Here is a 6,121-nt window from a genome sequence, read left to right on the forward strand (position 1 = left end):
CCCAAAAGATTGGAAAGCTGCCACGGTCATCCCCCTCTTCAAAGGGGGAGACACGCTAGACCCAAACTGTTACAGACCTATATCTATCCTACCCTACCTTTCTAAGGTCTTCGAAAGCCAATTTAACAAACAGATAACCGACCATTTCGGATCCCGCCGTACCTTCTCCGCTATGCAATCTGGTTTCCGGGCTGTTCATGGGTGCACCTCAGCCACGCTCAACGTCCTAAACGATATCATAATCACCATCGACAAAAGACAACACTGTGCAGCCGTATCCATTGACCTGGCCAAGGCTTTCGACTCTGTCAATCACTGCATTCTTATCGGCAGACTCAACAGCCTTGGTTTCTCAAATGACTGCCTCGTCTGGTTCACCAACTACTTCTCAGATAGAGTTCAGTGTGTCCTGTTGTCCGGACCTCTGGTATTCTCTATCGGGGTGCCACAGGGTTCAATTCTCGGGCCGACTCTTTTCTCTGTATACATCAATGATGTCGCTCTTGCGGCTGGTGATTCTCTGATCCACCTCTACACAGACGACACCATTTTGTATATTTGTACTTTGGACAGTGTGTTAACTAACCTCCAGACAAGCTTCAATGCCTACAACACTTCTTCCGTGGCCTCCAACTGCTCTTAAATGCAAGTAAAACGAAATGCATGCCCTTCAACCGATCGCTGCCCGCATCCGCCCGCCCGCATCACTACTCTGGACAGTTCTGACTTAGAACATGTGGACAACTACAAATACCTAGGTGTCTGGTTAGACTGTAAACTCTCCTTCCAGAGTCACATTAAGCATCTCCAATCCAAAATTAAATCTAGAATCGGCTTCCTATTTCGCAACAAAGCATCCTTCACTCATGCTGCCAAACATACCCTCGTAAAAATGACTATCCTACCGATCCCTGACTTCGGCAATGTCATTTACAAAATAGCCTCCAACACTCTACTCAGAAAATTAGATGCAGTCTATCACAGTGCCATCCGTTTCGTCTCCAAAGCCCCATATACTATTCACCTCTGCGACCTGTATGCTCTCGTTGGCTGGCCCTCGCTTCATATTCGTCGCCAGACCCACTGGCTCCAGGTCATCTATAAGTCCTTGCTAGGTAAAACCCCGCCTTATCTCAGCTCACTGGTCACCATAGCAGCACCCACCCGTAGCACGCGCTCCAGCAGGTATACTTCACTGGTCACCCCCAAAGCCAATTCCTCCTTTGGCCGCCTTTCCTTACAGTTCTCTGCTGCTAATGACTGGAATGAATTGCAAAAATCACTGAAGCTGGAGACTCATATCTCCCTCACTATCTTTAAGCATCAGCTATTAGAGCAGCTTACAGATCATTGCACCTGTACGTAGCCCATCTTTAAGTAGCCCATCCAACTACCTCATCCCTATATTATAATTTTTTTTGCTCCTTTGCACCAGTTTCTCTACTTGCACATTCATCTTCTGCACATCTCAGTCCAGTGTTTATTTGCGAAATTGTAATTATTTTGCCACTACGGCCTATTTATTGCCTTACCTCCCTAATCTTACTTCATTTGCGCACACTGTATATAGACTTTTGTATTGTGTTATTGACTGTACGTTTGTTTATTCCAGGTGTAACTGTGTTGTTGTTTGTGTCACACTGCTTTGCTTTATCTTGGCCAGGTCACAGTTGTAAATGAGAACTTGTTCTAAACTGGCTTACCTGGTTGAATAAAGGATGAAATTATAAAATGAGAAAATACTGTATGTGGGAATGTCCGTCCTACCGTGTTGGTACATGGAATATTCCTCAACTGCATATATCATAAATTGCTATTGCAAATAGAAGTATTATGTTCAACAACTGACATTTTCAGATATTATTTTGACAAACACACTTTGGTGCTTACAATTCATTCTCTATTGTCATAGATTTGGTGGGCACTGTCATCTGTGATCTTTGTGATATGACTTTCTTTAAGCACGTACTGATGAAACTGTCACTTAATATTTTTTTCTTAGTCTACAAACGCTCTACATTTATTCACTCTGTGATAGGGTTGGATCCTATATGCTACTTTTATTGTCCTGTAAATGGTTCAGTGTGTAGAGTGGGGTGTGTAGAATGTGTGTAGAATGGGGCATAAAGGAAATTACCTCTACTAATAAATTACTACTAGATTATAGTGATAAGGAAAACAGCATACAAATTTGGCTTGTGTATTCATTTGCCTATAACTAATCATAATTCCATTATTTTTACATAAACAAGAGAATACTTCAAAATGAGAAGATCCTGCCATGGAAAAGACGACTGGGCAGACATAAAGTGGAAAGGAGGGGAAATAACTCACACCATGCAGCAGGACACCTTCAGCTGTGGGGTCTTTGTAATGCAGGTTTGATAGTTATATTTTCAATAATGAATGTTTAGCTGTTATGTGACAATTAGGTCAAAAACTCGATTTTATTTTTGGGGTAAATGGCCAAGGAAGTTGTATGGAACTTCCCAACATCCCCTCCCAAATAGATATGGAACCTTCAAAAACACATGGAGCAACAGCGAAAGAAATGGCTGAGGATATACTAAAAATGTCTGGTATGTAATGACATTTAATTCCAAGTAAATGTAAATTATTTATTTTTATGTAGTTGTGTGGGACAGCCATATGTTTAGTTCATGCCTATGAGTTCAACAAAGCCAACAACTGCTTCATGTGTGCCACTGATAAAGAACCTGGATGTGGCCCAAAGACCGACTGGGTTAGTATGTTTATAAACTTTTGACAACAGTGACGGCATGTAAGACAATTTATGATATAACACAATGGATGGCTAATTCGTCATACTGCATTGACATTTGATATTATTTATAACGTGTTACGCTTTGTTTTGATTTGATTTAATGTTTTGCATGACAACGGTGTTGTGCCATGTGCTGTGCCTAGGAATGAAGACAAAAGAGTTGAGTGAAGAACACAAACTGGAAGTGCAGTCTTTGTTGTTGAAAATGTATGCTATACCCCATCCACACTGAAGAGGCTCTAAAATGTACATCAACCAGGGATAAAGAGAAAGTTAACACTGTGAAATGTTTTGTACTTAATTGAAGGTAAGTGTCTGATGACATGTTGGAAAAGATTAACTTCTTTGGGGTAGCCCCCCTTCTCAATTTCCGCCTAAAGACATACCCTAATCTAACTGCCTGTAGCTCAGGCACAGAAGCAAGGATATGCATATTCTTGGTATCATTTGAAAGGAAACACTCTGAATTTTGTGGAAATGTGAATTGAATGTAGGAGAATAGATCTGGTAGAAGAAAATACAAGGAAATAAACATACGTTTTCTGTTTTTTATTGTTGCTGCATCTTTCAAATGACCAAGAACAGCCAAACATACAGATAGGATGCTGGGGATGATTTGAATGAAGAACATAAGATGGCAACAATAGCTGAGCAAAGTTTTAGATAACTTCAAAAATGAGCGAGCTACATGACATTGAGAATGAAGTCACCCAGATGTCCCACACAAATGTACCCAAGTGTCCGAATTGGTACAGTGATACATTTTGAAGGAAAGAACTATATACAAAATACATAAATGCTATTCTAACACACATTAAAAAATATATATAAAAAATATTTTAAAAAAGAAAAGAAAAAAGAAAACAAGGGTAACTATTTACACATTTTCTATTTACAATATTGTGAAGACCCTCAGTCCTCTACACAATATTGTGCTGCTGGTGCCATGGCCCATAGCAGTCTCTTTCTGCTGTAAAGCAGAGGCTTACTGAACAGGTGGTGCAGGTGATGGGGCATTTCCTGTGACAAAGGGCACAGCGACGTCTCCCTACTGTGCCCTTTTTGCCCTGAGGCACATTCATGCCTGCAGAGATTAATCTGGGCAGGTGAACACCACTAGTTGGAGCAGAAGTGACCGAGGTAGAGGGGACAGAAGGTGCTACAGTGGACTTGCTGTAGCTAGCAAGCTCCTGGATGAGCAGCTCCCTGAAAGCTAGCTGTGAGATGGGGGGCTGTCCACAGCTCTTGGCCATTTCCTTCTGGAGGATGAAGGCATTCACCACAGCAATGTCAATGAAATGATAGAAAAATGTCTTGTACCATTTCGTGGTTTTGTGGAGAACGTAGTATCCTATCAATTTCTTCTATAATTTGGGTTACATCTGTATATCTAGACTTTGTTTAAGCTTTTCCTGATTTATTTGCCATAATTTAAATATATAAAATTGCTGAAAATGCTCTTCACTATGTACTGCTATGCGTAACACTTGTGGCTCCGTCAAGTAGGATTTTCGATTGGTGAATGAACCTCTTACGCCAGAGTTTACGACAAAGGCTGGTCTTCGAACGTATAACCATTACATATTGCCGTTTACATCAGCTCATTGGCTATCTTCCAAGCTAGATTTCAAGATGATCAGTGGTCATAGGGCCAAAATACAGTCAATCAACGATAGACCGCTCCTACCATTGGTGCACAATCAGGTCATTGATTGGTGTCTTCAAATTGGTTTGTTTCGGTCAATACGTCCCGGGAAAAGAGCCATCAAGTGTGATTGTGTTACTAACAAACAGAGGATTGCAAAGAACCTAACCATGACTGTATAAACGTGTGTTTAGTGTGTGTATTTACCACGAATGTTTCGCACAAAGTTGAATGAGACTGAAATCACGACGCAAGCGGTTTACAAATGTTTCGTGTTAAGCTATAAAACTGGATTTTATCAAACAAAACTAACATTCCCTGTCGAGCTAGGACAATTGGCATTGCCACCAGAGGAATATTTTCAAAGGTAAGCGATTTATTTTATTGTTATCTCTGACTTTTATGACGCTAATGCTTGGTAGGAAAATGCTAGTAATACTTTGGTTAGCTGGGTGCTCTCCTCAGATAATCGCATGGTTTGCTTTTGACGTAAAGCCTTTTTGAAATCTGACACAGCGGCTGGATTAATAAGATGTTAAGCTTTGAAATGATGTAAGACATGTATTTACAAGAATGTTTAATATTAAGATTGGTGTATTTAGAATTTTTGCGCTCTGCAATTTCACTGGCTGTTGGCCAGGTGGGACACTACCGTCCCACTGGTGCCATAGGGGTTAAAGGTCTACAATAAATTTTTTATTTGTCAATATTACATTTTTATTCATTGATTTACTGGCCACCATTACTGTGGTTACATGTTCAGTATATGTCTTGACCAGCAAACCCACTGCAGCCTACCTCACTAGCTCACTCTCCATCCCTGCTTTGGACAATTAATAGCATGACTCTCGTACTTTGCCCTTTTCCTTTATGGTTGATATTAACGACAAAAGGAGATATTTCCTGTCTCTCTCCTATTGTGTACCACTGTTAAATACTGTGGGGGGAAAAAACAGGGAAAATAAGTACTTAGAACTACCAATTATTGTACATAAATATTAAAGAAAAGGGTAAACACAACACTGGACTGAACCCCCTAATTGTCAAACTAATATTAATGTACAGATACATGACTAGAGGTTATGCAATATGGGTGTATATCCACGGCATGCTTCCTAGATGTGTAATTGACATGACCAAGGAGCTATTGAAATGTAAAACATATGTTACTCCGCGTGATTTTACAGTACACAAACAAGAGTGTGCAATATAGAATGGTAGTCAGCGGACATTAGGTAGCATGACCAAGGAGCTATTGAAATTTTACATTTAGAAAAATGCATGTAAAACCATGTGAGATAAAAATGGACAAACTAAAGGGTGTGCAATGTGTAGGCCCACTGAGTGGACATTCTGATCCTTGTTTGAAGTCACCAGGTCACATGACAAAGGAGCTATTGAAATTCTACATTTTGAAAAATTAATGTAAAACCATGTGGGATGAAAATGGACAAACTAAAGGGTGTGCAATATAGAAGGGTAGTCAGTGGACATTCTGAACCTTGTTTGAACATGACCAAGGAGCTATTGAAATTCTACATTAAAAATATATATTTTAAAATCTTCTGAGATGAAAATGGACAAACTAATGGGTGTGCAATGTGTAGGCCCACTGAGTGGACATTCTGAACCTTGTTTGAAGTCACTAGATCACATGACCAATGAGCTATTGAAATTCTAAATTTGTAAAA

Source organism: Salvelinus namaycush, chromosome 4 (assembly GCF_016432855.1).
Source record: "Salvelinus namaycush isolate Seneca chromosome 4, SaNama_1.0, whole genome shotgun sequence".
Lineage (NCBI taxonomy): Eukaryota > Metazoa > Chordata > Actinopteri > Salmoniformes > Salmonidae > Salvelinus > Salvelinus namaycush.